The sequence below is a fragment of the Podarcis liolepis genome (genome assembly GCF_965112155.1).
Source record: "Podarcis liolepis genome assembly, contig: HAP1_SCAFFOLD_8, whole genome shotgun sequence".
Taxonomy (NCBI): domain Eukaryota; kingdom Metazoa; phylum Chordata; class Lepidosauria; order Squamata; family Lacertidae; genus Podarcis; species Podarcis liolepis.
In genome coordinates, this window is record NW_028148741.1 from 3,638,587 (window position 1) to 3,654,348 (window position 15,762).

Sequence of the window (15,762 nt, forward strand, 5' to 3'; positions counted from 1 at the left end):
CTGCTTCGCAGGAAATGCTGTCAATCACTTCAGCTATACTCCCACTGAAGAAGTGTATGTTATTAGCTGCCCTCAACCATTACTATGCTTGTTTTGTGACAATAACACATTGCTAAAAATTAATTAAAAGAGCTATTTAAGCAGAAAAAAGCGCATGCGTGGGGTAGGCAATTTCAACCTTTTTTTCCTTGACAACAACGTGCAATACCCTGTAGCAGTTGCTTTATTTTGCTCTCCAACAGTAGGGTGTTTCCTACCGCTCACTTCCCATCTGTATCCCATTTTCTCAGTCACTGAACAAATGCAATTAGCTTGCAGTCAGCCACATAATGATCTCCTACAAGTACCACTAAGGTGTTCTGTATCCATGGATTCTCACATTCCCCCCCCCCCCCGAATATTATGCTTTTCAATACTCAGCCTGATTCACAGGTCAAGAGGAGTTCCTGCACTTCAGCCCGTTTCAAAAGTAAATCAAGCAGATTTTTATAGGGTTTTATTCTAAGAATTTTCGCTTATCAGAGCAACTTTAGATTCATTGGACGCATGCATGTTCATGACTGCGATATGGAAAGATAACCTGAATGTTATCACAGATATAGGACCACACAGAGAGCTTGCCCTTCTGTGACACAATGGGTCGGTGTGTCTGGCTGTTAACAAGAAGGTTTGGGGTTTGAGCCCACCCACGGATGGCTGTGGGCAGGATTCCTACATTGCAGGGGGGTTGGACTAGATGATTCTCAGGATCCCTTCCAACTCTACAGTTCTTTGATTTCCCAACACCTGAAACAAAATGGAGTCAGTTTATAAATCCAGTTACCAGTCAACACCAATACAGTAAGTAGAATAGCGTACAGAAATGATAAGGTGTGAATCTGCCATTGGCTGAACTGGATTGGAGACCCCAGGGCATATAATACAAATCTTAACATTTCATGGCGAATTGAGAGTTATATAAAACTATATTCAGCTACCCATGATATACTTTATCTTGGGGATCAAGTGTAGGTAATATATTTAAAAGGAGGAGGCAATAATTATGCTCCAGCAATATAAAATAAAGGGACGCGGGTGGCGCTGTGGGTAAAAGCCTCAGCACCTAGGGCTTGCCGATCGAAAGGTCGGCGGTTCGAATCCCCGCGGCGGGGTGCGCTCCCGTTGCTCGGTCCCAGCGCCTGCCAACCTAGCAGTTCGAAAGCACCCCTGGGTGCAAGTAGATAAATAGGGACCGCTTTCTAGCGGGAAGGTAAACGGCGTTTCCGTGTGCGGCTCTGGCTCGCCAGAGCAGCGATGTCACGCTGGCCACGTGACCCGGAAGTGTCTCCGGACAGCGCTGGCCCCCGGCCTCTTGAGTGAGATGGGCGCACAACCCCAGAGTCTGGCAAGACTGGCCCGTACGGGCAGGGGTACCTTTACCTTTAATATAAAATAAGTAGCAATACATGTAAAAGGTAATGGCCCCTGGACAGTTAAGTCCAGTCAAAGGCAACTATGGGATTGCGGCACTCATCACGCTTTTCAGGTCGAGGGAGCCGGCGTTTGTCCACACGCAGCTTTCCGGGTCATGTGGCCAGCATGACTAAACCGCTTCTGGTGCAACGGGGCACTGTGAAGGAAACCAGAGCACATGGAAACGCCGTTTACCTTCCCGCTGCAGCGGTACCTATTTATCTACTTGCATTGGTATGCTTTTGAACTGCTAGGTTGGCAGAAGCTGGGACAGAGCAACGGGAGCTCGCCCTGTTGCAGGGATTCGAACCGCGACCTTTTGATTGGCAAGCCCAAGAGGCTCAGTGGTTTAGACCACAGCGTCACTTGCTCCCTAGCAATACAGGTATGCTTGTCCAAACAAAGATCTTATGCTGGGTCTCATGATATGGAAAGATAGCTATCATATCTGTCTGCATACAGTGGTACCTCGGGTTAAGAACTTAATTCGTTCTGGAGGTCTGTTCTTAACATGAAACTGTTCTTAACCTGAAGCACCACTTTAGCTAATGGGGCCTCCTGCTGCCGCTGAACGATTTCTGTTCTTATCCTGAAGAAAAGTTCTTAACCCGAGGTAACCTGTAACCTAAAGCGTATGTAACCTGAAGCGTATGTAACCCAAGGTACCACTGTATATGCATTATCAACAACAGGTATAATAAGACTGCCAGCAGCTTTTCCTTTTTTATTATTATTGAGGGGATGGGAATCTTTGCAGCAGGAGATTGCTTTAATCTTTGTGCCATGTAAACCCTACATGTGTAGGAAAGCAGTCCAAATCCTCGTGGATTCCAGTAAACCAATATTGAATGTATCTAGCAGTATTAATCTCAGATGGCCTCAGTGCGTAGGAGAAAAAACCTTGAAAAGGGCAGGCTGGTGCTTATCACCATATGCATACAATAGAAGCTGCTAACATGGGAAACCGCCCCAGGGGTTCTACAACATGCTATGCTTGGCAGCTTTCCTTGTCGAAACCAGCAACAAAACAAAAGCTTTTATTATTTTTTTATAGGTCTCTTTAGTCAGCTAGCATATGTTATCCCATTTTAGACTCTTGGCCCAGCCCAGTGCTGTCAGAATATTTCATGTCTCGCTACAGGAAGCTGCAATATGTCCAAGAAAAACAACTTTCCTTACACCTTAGCCACCCACATAAGGAATCCTAACAGCCTCCGCTGGGAGAAGTGGAATATGGAGGAGATGATTGACTTGAAAAGTAGTCGGCTATTTGAAAGTGTATGGGGCACCCCTTCTCAAGGTTTACAATACATAACCGTAGAAACATAAAATCCTGTTACGTTCAGCCAAAAACAATACAGGCAGTGCCACATTCTTATACATGTCTACTCAAAAGGATGTTCCCCTTACCACAGGGAATTGGAGATGGGATTGCAGACTAAAGCATTAATCCACTTTTAGATTAGCCCTAGCTTTGCCGCAAGACAGAAAAAATATGTTGTTATAGACAGTGCTTTTCTTCTATGAAAGAAAAAGGTGCCGGTACTCTTGAGTACTCCCAGAAAAAGCACTGGTTATAGATTTGAGGGGGTGCCCCCCCAAAACCGCAAAAATTGATAAATGGTAGGATTCTGATTATTTGTAGTATGGCAGGACCCAACAAATACAATTAGATTCAGTTCTGAATAAACATGCATAGGACCATGTTGCTAGCAACCACAATAAAGATTTTTATATAGGACACAGGTGGCGCTGTGGGTTAAACCACAGAGCCTAAGGCTTGCCGATTAGAAGGTCGGTGGTTTGAATCCCTGCGACGGGGTGAGCTCCCGTTGCTCGGTCCCTGCTCCTGCCAACCTAGCAGTTCGAAAGCACGTCAAAGTGCAAGTAGATAAATAGGTACCGCTCTGGCAGGAAGGTAAACGGCATTTCTGTGCGCTGCTCTGGTTCACCAGAAGCGGCTTAGTCATGCTGGCCACATGACCCGGAAGCTGTACGCCGACTCCCTCGGCCAATAAAGTGAGATAAGCGCCGTAACCCCAAAGTCGGCCACGACTGGACCTAATGGCCAGGGGTCCCTTTACCTTTACCTATATAAAAAGCATTGTTTAAGGAAGGCAATAAAGAGACACATTACTAAATACAGAAATCACAACCAAATTTGATGTAAAAAAAAAAACCCTGAAAATCTACATTGTGTTGTTTAACTCAGGAACTCTGGTTCTTGAGTTCCTGTGTTAAAAACAGAATGTAATCTGAAGCCCAGCTATAAGCACATTGAACGCATTGATTTCAATGTGATTGCATGCACTGCCACCAAAAATACTGGGGAAGTATATGTGAACCCGGTCTTTGGGTGGGTGTTTGATTTTCGTTGTTGTGTATACTGTGTATATACGGACAATGACAATAAATTTATCTAAATCTAAATCTAAATCTAAAAAAAAAAAAGTGTTTTTCTTCTTCTCATGATTGCTATTATCAGAATACCCAAATGTTAGTGATATATTTCTTTCTCTTTTTTTGCAGACTATAAACTTAACTCTAAGTGTTATGTTATCAGTTTCACTTCATCTTGAAAGGATTCCAACTCCGTCTCGTTTTTAAAATCTTATACAGGTAGATCGCATCTCATGATAATTTCACTTACAGTTACAGATTTATGTGGATCAATGATTTTTTTTAAAAAACAACAACAAAAAAGGGGGAGCGGGGGGGAACCCCTGGAAGGGCCAATTGAGATCAACCTGCTTACAAGCTGAGATCTATATTATGAAAAACTACACAATATACATCTGCTGTATAGTGTATATATAAGATTCTACCTGACTAAATCATGCTCAGAGCAGACCCACTAAAATGAATGGGAGTTGGAAGTTTGCACTGACAACTCCATTGATTTCAGTGGGTCTATTCAGAATAATATCTAAACACATGGAATTATATTTCTTCCATATACCTTTCCGACTGTTGGATACAAAATGCCATTATTTTGACCGCTGTAAGCAGATGAAAACATCAGCAGGATTTCAATGTCATTTCAATGTATCAAAGATTATGGATAACATGGATGGATATAAAATATAGAGTATGGAATAATAGTAGGTGAAAATGTTGGCAATAAGAGCCATGGAGGGGAAGTCTTGAGATTCAGAGAATTTTCTATACATGGATATGTATTTGGTATTGTTATAAATTTCTATCTGTAAAATCAAATAAAAATGATTTTTTAAAAAGCCATTATTCCATCTCAACCTTTTCGTGATTCGCAATGTCAAGTTTGCCCTCTGCCCCTTTCTTACCTTGTTCTCCATACCAAATCACTAGATTCCTTCTCCTCAGGGCCACTTTATTGTGGATTCCTCAGAAATGCCATCAAATTCCCAAATGTTTCTTATTAGCTTTATCGGTCTTCAACTGCTTTTCTTCCGTTTTAGAAAACACACTTTTAACCACTGCAAGATATAAAAATAAGAAACACGATATTTGGCAAAATGTAATAAACATTTCAAAGTCTAATACAATATGAAACTGAAAAAAACTAATATTCACTACCATCCACCAATATTTAATTGCCTTCCCATACTTCCAACATGTGTGCATGTCTACGAAATCTCTTCGTTACACTGGTGCCCCGCAAGACGAATGCCTCGCAAGACGTAAAACTCGCTAGACGAAAGAGTTTTCCGTTTTGGAGGTGCTTCGCAAAACGAATTTCCTATGGGCTTGCTTCGCAAGAGGACAATGTCTTGCGAGTTCCTGCTGGGTTTTTTTTCCCTTCCCCCCCCCTTTTTCTAAGCCGCTAAGCCACTTATCAGCTGATCCGATCAGCAGATAAGCCACTAAAAGCCGCTAATAGTGCTAATAGCGCTAATCCGCTAATCCATCAATGGGCTTGCTTCGCAAGACGAAAAAACCACTAGACGAAGAGAATCACAGAACGGATTCTTTTCGTCTTGCGAGGCACCACTGTATTTACAAATATTTACAAATATTCCATCTCCTTGGAAGACACGTTCTTGTCACGGGGCCTCTTTTTGGTTTTGTACAAATTTAGTACATTCAATCTCCTTTTCACCAATTTTATTCATTTTGGAGGCCCACAAGCACCACTGTACATCTAAAAGCACTTTTCTTTATAGTTTCTCTACCATTTCTTGATAAAGGTTTTATATTCTTCTACCTGAGTATTAAATAATATCCCATAAACATTTGATAGCTTGTTTCTATTGGTTGGTGTCAACTTTTCTGGTCTTTTTACCTTTAACCCATGATTTACTCCTTACATTCCCCCCCCCCTTTCATCCCCAGTAAAATTGGAAAGTGTTCCAATTATAAAGTAATGGGGGGGAGTGTATTAATTTGGAAGAAGAATGTGCCTCCCACAAGGTGTTTAACTATGATGAATTGCCAATCCAAGAGAATTAATTGTCTTTATTGTCTAAGTAGGGAGTGCCCAGGAAAAGAAGTGGTTATCAATTCTGAAAAAAACAGACTTCTGGTGATTAAGAATACAGCAGTCATAATTAGAGATTATCTGGTACTTAAAAACGAGTCGAAAAATACATTTCTATCTCCCTGAATAAATAATTTCTCTCCTAAAATAAACGCAGCCCATTTTAATACTTCCTGCTGCAGCCTAGCCATCTATATACTTCACCAAGCTCCCCACATGAAAAAGATGAGGTTATATTACACACAGACTTAGCGGAGACAGAATGCAAGGCCTTCACAATGCATTATTTATAGCCTACTACCGGTTCATATTCTTTGGGAGAAAAATGCACGAGGCAAAAGCCCTGAACCTTGTGATTGATAAAGTATGGAACAAAGTTAACAGAAATCTTAAATCATCTACCAAAGACCTGAAGGTAAAGCTCGTGCAACAGCAAGTACCCAGCAGACTACATCTAAGATAGATAAACAGGGAACCAAAGCCTCCAACAGGGACTGGGAATATGGAAAGCTCAATATAGCAGCAGCTCCTTTTGTTGGGCCTTCAGATGCAGTTTTTGAGGCAATGTGCTGTATCACACTCATACAGTTATAAATCAGCCATATTTTTTCTATTTTTCTAATTCTGCAATTCCTGATCTTCACCACATTTTCTCATGTTTAAAATTAGTTTTTTTGGGGGGGTCAGGATGAGCGGTTGGGGGTTTTTAAAAAAATAATCAATCTTTATTAAACGTTTTCAACATACAATAAAAGCCAAAATAATCTAGAAAGGAAAAAGCAAGAATAGGTAAGGGAAGAAAATTAAGAAGAAGAGCGGAACAGAGAAAGTAAATACAATATTTCAAACAGTGAAAATCAAGATGGAAAAGTTGTTGAGCTTTCTTTTGTTTTGCCCAAAGTTCAAAAAATGCCGTTTTCGAGCTATTTAAACATCAGCAAAATTGTCTGCTATACGTCCAGATATTCCCAGACATTTGGATGATGCTGATGAATGTGGATATAGCATTCCGAGCGTATAGCAACCCTACAATTGTATCTTTACCCTTATTTAACACGCAGAAGAGTGAACCCCTCACCCAGGGCCCTTCAGAGAAAGGATTGTTTAACACTTTTCAGCCCAATAATCTGGCTGCTCTAATTCAGCCCTTCCCAAGATGCTTTCCTCCCCAGAGCTACACAGATATTTAGGATATAGCTCCAGCCTGAGCCCTACGTAGACAAGCTGTATGGCCAGTGACCTACAGAGTACAGTTTGTTTGTTTGTTTGTTTGTTTGTTTGTTTAACTGCACTCGTGTGACACTCTTCATCCAAAGCTCACAGAAAGAAAAGAGATCAGAAATACCATACTCTGTAAGCAACCAAAACTACTTAGTGAAGTATCTGTCAGTAACAGAGGTGCAAAATCTTAGGTGTGGACAGCTGCATTTGGCCTCTGGAATTACACCCATCCCAAGCTTCCTCTCTTGGCCAGACCTAAATTCTTGCTTGCCTGGCTGACTTGTGAAACGTTTCTTTGTGTGTCGAGGTCTCCAGTAAAGGTAAAGGGACCCCTGGCCGACTCTGGGGTTGTGGCGCTCATCTTGCTTTATTGGCCGAGGGAGCCGGCGTGCAGCTTCCGGGTCATGTGGCCAGTATGACGAAGCTGCTTCTGGCGAACCAGAGCAGCACATGGAAACGCCGTTTACCTTCCCGCAGGAGCGGTACCTATTTATCTACTTGCACTTTGACGTGCTTTCGAACTGCTAGGTTGGCAGGAGCAGGGACCAAGCAATGGGAACTTTGCTTCAGGATGAGAACAGAAATCGTGTGGTGGCGGTGCAGCGGCAGCAGGAGGCCCCATTAGCTAAAGTGGTGCTTCACATTAAGAACAGTTTTAGGTTAAGAACGGACCTCCAGAACAAATTAAGTACTTAACCCGAGGTACAGTGGTGCCCCGCAAGACGAATGCCTCGCAAGACGAAAAACCCGCTAGACAAAAGGGTTTTCCGTTTTTCGATGCGCTTCGCAAGACGAATTTCCCTATGGGCTTGCTTCGCAAGACGAAAACATCTTGCGAGTCTTGCGATTTTTTTCGCTTTTTTCCCCTTTTTCTAAGCCGCTAAGCCGCTAACAGCCTTTTAGCCGCTAAGCCTTTAATAGCCGCTAAACCGCAAATAGCGCTAATCCGCTAATAAGGTTGCTTCGCAAGACGAAAAAACCGCAAGACGAAGAGACTCGTGGAACGGATTATTTTCGTCTTGCGAGGCACCACTGTACCACTGTACAGCACATGGAAACCATCAGTCAGGTTGTGTATCCACAGCAGAGACCAGAGGAGGAATGTCCACTAGGAGGAGTGCAGATGAAATGGCACACCTGCATCGGCATAACCAAACACCTTCATCTGCCCCAGCTGCAACAAAGCATGTCTCTCCTGTTATGTACTGAAGTTCTCACCCTGGGCTAGCAGGGGGATACTGTAGATAGTTATGCAAATGAAGGATCGAAAGTGACGTTCAGTGATTGGATAGTTTGTATGCAAATGAAGGATCGAAAGTGACGTTCAGTGATTGGATAGTTTGTATGCAAATGAAGGATCGAAAGTGACGTTCAGTGATTGGCTAGTTACAGAAAATGGTTACTGTTGCATTCTAGTGGAGCTCTATATAAGCAGGCTGACTGAGCTCCTCAGTTCAGTTCTGTTCCAGCTTACAAATAAAGAGCTGCTTTGGAAGAATCCCTGTGTCGTCTAATATGTTCGCCACAACTTAACATCTCCCATATTGGATTTCTCTACAGCCACGGGGGGGGGGGGGGGAGCTGCAACTTTCCAACTTAAGCCCCTGAAGGTGCAACTCCTCCATAGGCTCTGGAGACAGATGGGACGCATAATTTCTAACCTGGTTTAGCATTTTAACTTTTTGCATTGCAGGGGGTTCGGCTAGATGTCCTCGGGGCGAGGGTCCCTTTCCAACAACCCTACAATTCTATGTTGCAATTCCACCCTAGATTCCCCCCCTTTTGCAAACCTCTCTACTTCTTCTTTCTTGCAATGTATAAATTGCGTGAGCTGACTAAACAAACACAAAGCAATAGGTCCCCTAGCCAAAAAACGGGGTGGAGAGAGAGAGAGTGGAGGAGGCAGCCGCCCGCCCGCGCCTCTCTCGCCTTCCTTGCTCGCAGGAAGAGGAAGGAGCAGCCGTCCTCCTCTTTCCGCGCGTCCCTCTCTCTCTCCTCCTCCTCCCGCTTCGCCGCGCGCTCTGACGACAGATCCGTGCGCAGCCAGAGGCCACGTTGGCAACTGAGGACGCTGCTGGAGGAGCCGCTTTGCGCTTGAGCTTTTGGGGGCTGACTCTTGATTTGCAGCAAGCAGCAGCAGCTTCCGAGCGAGCATGTCTTCGCCGCCTAAAGTCAAAACAGAGACCCGGGCTGGACACCCTCCTGCTGGTACTGCTGACCTTCCCCCGATCTCTCTCTCTCTCTTTCCTTCTCTCTTTCCACCTCTCCAGATCTTGGCTTGGCCAAACGGGAGTTTGTTGTTGGGAGGGGTGATTAGGGGAGGAGGGGGAAGCTGGTAAGTTTTTCAAAATTAAAAATACCCCCTCCACACATATACACAGTCTTTGCATGTCGTCCTAAATGGAGAGTGGGCCGGGTTGTGGGCATGTTTTGTGCGCGCGGGTCATTGCGCGCATCAGGGAAGGAGGCGGGTGCCCGATTCTTTGTAAAGCTGCAAATCCTGTGCACGTTTACTCGGGAGCAAGCCCCGTGGAGCAGAGTTGGGGTTGTTGTTGTTTTTCTGAGCACAAGAAGCAAGCCCATTTTCATTGAGGTGACGGGGGCGGCTGCAGCCCGAAGTGTTCTTACCAAAGAGCTGCGGGGCTTTCTTCCGGGTAAGCAGGATTGCAACGTTGCTATCTAGTCAACGTGCTGAGGATCGGGGTGCACGGAAGGTGCTGCACTGTTAATACGTGCTTCCTTCCGCCTCTTCTTAAAGCAACAAAAGTTTTGTACAGTATGGCCTATGCGTATTGAAACTTCGGCAAAGTAGGGCTTTGTCCACTCCCTTTCCACTTGAGGACGCCATGCCAACGTATGCAAGAAAACAGATCCCTCAAGTGTCTTGTGAAAAGCCACTTGGAGGTCACCGAGTGGATCCTCATAGGAGTCTAGCTTATAGACACCGTAGCACAAAGCAACATTGCAAAGTGTGTGTGGATGCCATAATACAATACAGAGTTACTGTGTACTATTGCAGCCAGATCGTATAAGCTTTTTTCAGTGAGTTTAATAGCACTTATTCTCAGGTTAAAGGGACGCGGGTGGCGCTGTGGGTTAAACCACAGAGCCTAGGACTTGCCGATCAGAAGGTCGGCGGTTCGAATCCCTGCGACGGGGTGAGCTCCCGTTACTCGGTCCCTGCTCCTGCCAACCTAGCAGTTTGAAAGTGCGTCAAGTGCAAGTAGATAAATAGGTACCGCTCCGGTGGGAAGGTAAACGGCGTTTCCGTGCGCTGCTCTGGTTTGCCAGAAGCGGCTTAGTCATGCTGGCCACATGGCCCGGAAGCTGTAAAGCGAGATGAGCGCCGCAACCCCAGAGTCGGTCACAACTGGACCTAATGGTCAGGGGTCCATTTACCTTACTATTCTCAGGTTGGCTGCAGCCCTAGACACACTGTGCAATAGCAATATTTGAAGCTACTGTTAAATAGAACAGTATAAAAAAGAATAAAACTTCATTAAATAACTGATTAAAAAAATCTCCAAAGTGACTGTCCAAAGAATTTCCATGTCCTAAATGTAGAGGTTAAAACAAAATGTTTAAAAAGTAAGCAAGTTTCTTATTTTGTGTTAATCTTTCCATGAAAGCACAGAAAATTCTTGCTACTGATTTAATTCCTGCCGTGCTTTTCATAAATTATTGTTGGATTTTCAGAAATAAAATAAAAACTCCTGAAGCAAAAATTTCAGTAGAAAAAAATTAAAAACATTCCCCTCCACATGCTGATTTATTCATTTGTCTAACTTCAACATTTGTTGTTCAGAGCAAAGTCTAAGCAACTTCCCAAACATTGTGCAATACAGTATTCTGAACATGGAGCTGTCTTGAAGCTGCTGTGCTTGTAAACCCTGTGGATTTTAGAAATCACCAGAGGAAAAACAAGAACTGCATTTTTGAGGGTCTCTTCATTTAACTTCCCTTTCCTCTTCCCGGATTACATTGCTCACTTGCAGGTAGTACTTCTCTTACTTCAACCTTTAACCTTCCCAGTCTGTTCCTGAGCTGTATGACCCCACTGTTTCATGATGCCTTAATCTTGAAAGTCCTATGCTGAAAGTAAGGGAAATAGTTTAAAGAAATTTCATTATTATAAGAGGTAGGCGAGAGATCTAGAACAGTTGTTCCCAGTTAACTAAGTACTGCAGACCCCCTGTTTGTCAAAAGCCAAGCCTTGGACTCCCTACTTTTGAATTTTCCCCTATCCCTATGGTAGTTTTTGTTATGTGAATGGTGCCACAGATCTCCTGGGGTCCACAGACCCCCAATTGGAACCAATGATCCAGGACATTTCTCCTTATAGTCCTTTTTAATTTCCTGGAAGTGAAGAATACTTTATTTTTCTAATTGTTTACTAAGTATTCCCCCCCACACTCCTTTCTACTATATATAAAGAACCGTGTAAACTGAAGGCAATGAAGAAGGAAAAGTAAAAATTATTTCAAGCTGTAGAAAGGACATGTTTGACTTGAGCTCTGTAGTTTGAGAGAGGACCAGCTGTTGCTTAGGTAAACAGCTGATAAGTGTTGGTGGTGTTGAGGAGCTGAACCGTACATTAAGAGAGCAATTCTATGCCCAAGAATCTGGCATAAAGCAAGCCGGTGCAAATTAAGCCAGCACAAAGTTATACTAGAGCCAGACTCCATTCAGCTGCAAGGCTACTGGTGGTTGAGCTGGCCTAAGCCTAGGGAAAACAAGCCTTTAAAGTAGTGTTTGAGTTACACCACCCTTATTGCTATCTTAACTTACGCTGGGTTGCCAGGTCATATGACTGTGTTGAACAAGCTTAAGATCCAGCCAATTTCCCTTCCCCTTGCCCCTGCCATGTTCCTTTTTCAGGAACACTGGCTAAATTACAGGGAAATGTTGAAAAATCAGTGTGTGGCACTACTTTGCCCCCTCCTATTTCCCCCTCCCTGCAGATCTGCACAGTTAATTGTTCAGAAATTGTCTCTGAAAATGGGTGGCCCCTAGTTAATCAGCTGTGAGCATAATGCTTTTTTAAGGGCCGGTGTGTGTGCTCCCACTTCTTCACTTTCTCCAAAACTGCCCCAAAGTGGCTTCTTGGCTTTCCCCTGCTTCTGGCAATCCTGCACAGTGTTTTTAGGCTCAATCTAGCACATTGTTTTGTGGACACAAGCTCCATGGGTTTCAGTGAGATTTGAGTGCTCATAATTGTGCGATGGATTGCGGCGTTCATGTGCAGAGAGGAAAACAACAAGAGAAGTAGCCTGGACAAAAATTACCAATCAACCCTAGAGAGGAAGAGGGGCCCATTAATGTGTTGTATTAATAGGCACTTATTACAATCACAAGTCCCTATAGACGGACAAGCACAAGTCCCTCTGCTTTAGAAAAACATGTAAGGTGTAGGCAATCAGCCTAAAGATAGTTCATGTGCATCAGTACAGTCCGAAAGATGGAGATGTTTTTACAGGCCTAGCAAGCAAAATATTGGGCTCCAGCTAAGCACTTTCAAAAAGAAGATGGAACATTTCGAAGTCTTAACACACCCTTTAAAAAAATACTGTAGTTCTGGGAATTGTTGTTGAAGGGAATCTGGATCTTTGGGGAAAATGCTATTGTTATTCAGAATGATCAATGGATTGAGGGATATCTCACTGATTTCCAATGGGAAAATGTCCCGTGTAATGTAGTAATTCGCACAAGTGCTTTTCAGCTATGTACATGCATTGTGGTTTAGTGTTGACTACTCTGTTAAACCACACAGCCTAAGGACTTGCCGATCAGAAGGTCGGCGGTTCGGATCCCCATGACTGGGTGAGCTCCCATTGCTCGGTCCCTGCTCCTGCCAACCTAGCGGTTCGAAAGCACGTCAGAGTGCAAGTAGATAAATAGGTACCGCTCCAGCAGGAAGGTAAACAGCGTTTCTGTGCGCTGCTCTGGTTCGCCAGAAGCGGCTTGGTCATGCTGGCCACAAGACACGGAAGCTGTATGCCGGCTCCCTCAGCCAGTAAAGCGAGATGAGCGCTGCAACCCCAGAGTCGGCCACAACTGGACATTACTGTCCAGGAGTCCCTTTACCTTTAATTTATCCCACATCCCACGCTGTCACCAACTGCAAGTGATTGCATTGTCCCCCCACAATCCCTGGGAAATTAATCACTGGAGTTTAAAAAGATTGGGTGTTTTTCATCCCAAATCCAGACAACATTATCGGCAGCCAAAATACAGTTCACAGGCTTTGTTTCGAACAAGCACTTTCAAGTGTCTTGATTTGTTTTGGATGCACTGTCCCTGCGAAAACAGCTTTAAGAATTTGCTTTTCCCTAAACTGGTTTGCGCCACCGTACTCATCTGTTAAATGCATTGTAGCAGTTTGACTCAGTAGGAGTGAAGCAGAGTATGGCTTAAAAGTCTAGATTCAGTTTTCGGAAACTGCAGAAATGAAGTGAGATAATAGCATGGCTGTAAAGGAAAGCCTTTGGTTTTGGTGGTCTTTATAGCAGGCTTGGTACTGGCCTCAGCCGTGCAACTAAAAGGTTGAGGGAGATTGAAGTTACATATAAGGAGCAGTTAGCTCGAAGCTCCTGCTGTTGGAATATGAGTTATAGGAAATGAAAATCACTGCTGTTTTTATTTTCTATTCCTCTCAGGCAGTACGATGAAAATAATGTTGTATCACTTCTGTGTTTCATTCTCACAATTATGTAGAACAAAAAACAGCGTTTGTATAGTGGTCATCACAATATCCGGTCCGTTTGGACCATCAGAAATGCTCATGGGCGAATTCTGATGATGCAGTACTAATTTCTAATGTTTCATGTGGCTTTAATGTGTTTGCCTGCCATCATGCAGCGTATCTGACAGGCCCCTTTATTTTTGTTGCAGTCAAAGCTGGTGGAATGAGAATCGTGCAGAAACATCCACATGTCGTAGAAACCAAAGAGGAGAAAGAGAAGGAGCAGGAGGACTGGGAAACTCCTGGCACCAGGTGAAGGCCTTTCCATCATGTGTATTATTATAAATGAGCAAGGCGATTACTCTTTTTCCAGCAAAGCACAGTTGTGGGGAATTTTGGACAGCTTGGGTGAACACGGAGGCAGCCCTATGGCAAGATCTGCCAAAATGAAACAGATCTCCGTCTCAGCCAAAGATGCAGCCGTGGAACTTGCTCAGCTGGGGCTCAGCTAGCTGGGCTGAGGCTGGTGTGAGTCCCCCAAAAGGGGTGATCTGGGAGCAGGACCAGAGCGGGGGTAGGGCTGGGGACTTAGACTGGATCTGGTGTAACTTTACGCTAGCTGAACCTACTCTGCCTCCCTTTACGCAAGGTTCTTGTTCATAGCATTGCTCCCTAAATATAATAACACAACACTCAACAATCCACATTTATTTGTGCTAATCCTAGTGATTGCATGACAGTTTTCAATGGCATCTAAAGTGGATGCAAGGTAGAGAATTCAGTAAGAACTGAAAAGTGTTGGAAAAATAGAATTCCTGCTTTGGTGGGGGCGGGTGTGTGTTTGCCTGTTTCTTTTTAAAATCTGTTTTGGCAGCCACCTCTTTTTACCTTTGGGCCAGCCAAGCCAGGTGGTTTATTGAAGATTGAGGTGGGGTTGCAGGGTTGTAGGTAGTCTAAACATTTCTTGTATGAGCACAGAGCTATTCAGGAGCTTCTTGAAATAGGCTTTGGTGGAAAATGTTCAGGAAGGGAATGAATGGGACCAGTAGCAGCTTATAAACCTCTGGTGATTTCCTCCAGATTCTGAGCATGCAAAAACTGCACAGAGAATCTCACTTCTCACACGCATCTGCTTGGCTACAGGTCTTTTCCTGCGTTTCGCTGCTACTTAGTAGAAATTAAAATGGACTTTATTTACTTGGTTTTTAATGTTTTTCTACATAGAACCATATTGCTGATGGTCAGATGGGCATGGGGGGGCGGGAATATGATTTATTAAAAGAAACGTCTGATTTCGAAAACGTGCCAATAATGTGTGTGCTATATCCTAAGATTTTTAATGGTTAGAATCTAAAGTTTTACATTTAAACGATTATTTGATGCTTGACTTTTTAAAAAGACACCCCACCCCATGTTAACTGCCTTCTGTTTTTCAACTGTCCTCATAATCCAGCACTCCCAGCAAAAACTGCAAAAAAATTAGCAGGGGCAATTAGAATAAGATCTATTATTTGATTATTGTTGTAAATGTCCAAAATGTATTTTGTATAGTTGAGTTTTTACCTCTTATCTTCAGTACATTTTATTTTATTGCATTGCATTGCTACGGCTAGTGGCTGATGCAAATAAAGTTTCTTCTGATCTGATCTGTTCCAGCACACACTTACAGTGGGCTTCCAGGTGCCTGCATGAAAAACTTGGATGGGGCATGAAAACTAACCCCCCCACCCCACCCCACCCGCCGTTCATCCCTAGCATAATGGTATTCAGAGGTACCACAGAGGCATGTGGTGTTCTTAATATGATGCAATGCTTATATTGCTTGCATTTAGTCAGCTTGGCTAAGAGACTGACCTTTTTTATCAACTGACATTTGCCCAGTGGATAACAGAGGGGGGAAATCAATACAGAAAGTGCACATTTAAATGCATATAAAATAAGTACTCAAGGT

At 43.6% G+C, this 15,762-nt stretch overlaps 2 long non-coding RNA genes across 3 annotated transcripts; one reads left to right on the top strand and one right to left on the bottom strand.

The window, feature by feature from the left end:
• Nucleotides 1–479: 479 nt before the first annotated feature.
• LOC310699080 lies at nucleotides 480–8,898 on the bottom strand. Of its 2 annotated transcripts, none has more exons than XR_014521918.1 (3): nucleotides 8,791–8,898; nucleotides 4,769–4,907; nucleotides 480–786 (listed from the first exon to the last, which is right to left on the bottom strand). It is a non-coding gene; the product is annotated as an uncharacterized lncRNA (long non-coding RNA). The 2 variants fall into 2 exon arrangements; XR_014521919.1 differs by having other exon boundaries at nucleotides 4,755–4,907.
• LOC310699079 lies at nucleotides 8,325–14,175 on the top strand. Its single transcript, XR_014521917.1, has 3 exons — nucleotides 8,325–8,339; nucleotides 8,711–9,337; nucleotides 14,021–14,175. It is a non-coding gene; the product is annotated as an uncharacterized lncRNA (long non-coding RNA).
• The last annotated feature ends 1,587 nt before the right edge of the window (nucleotides 14,176–15,762 follow it).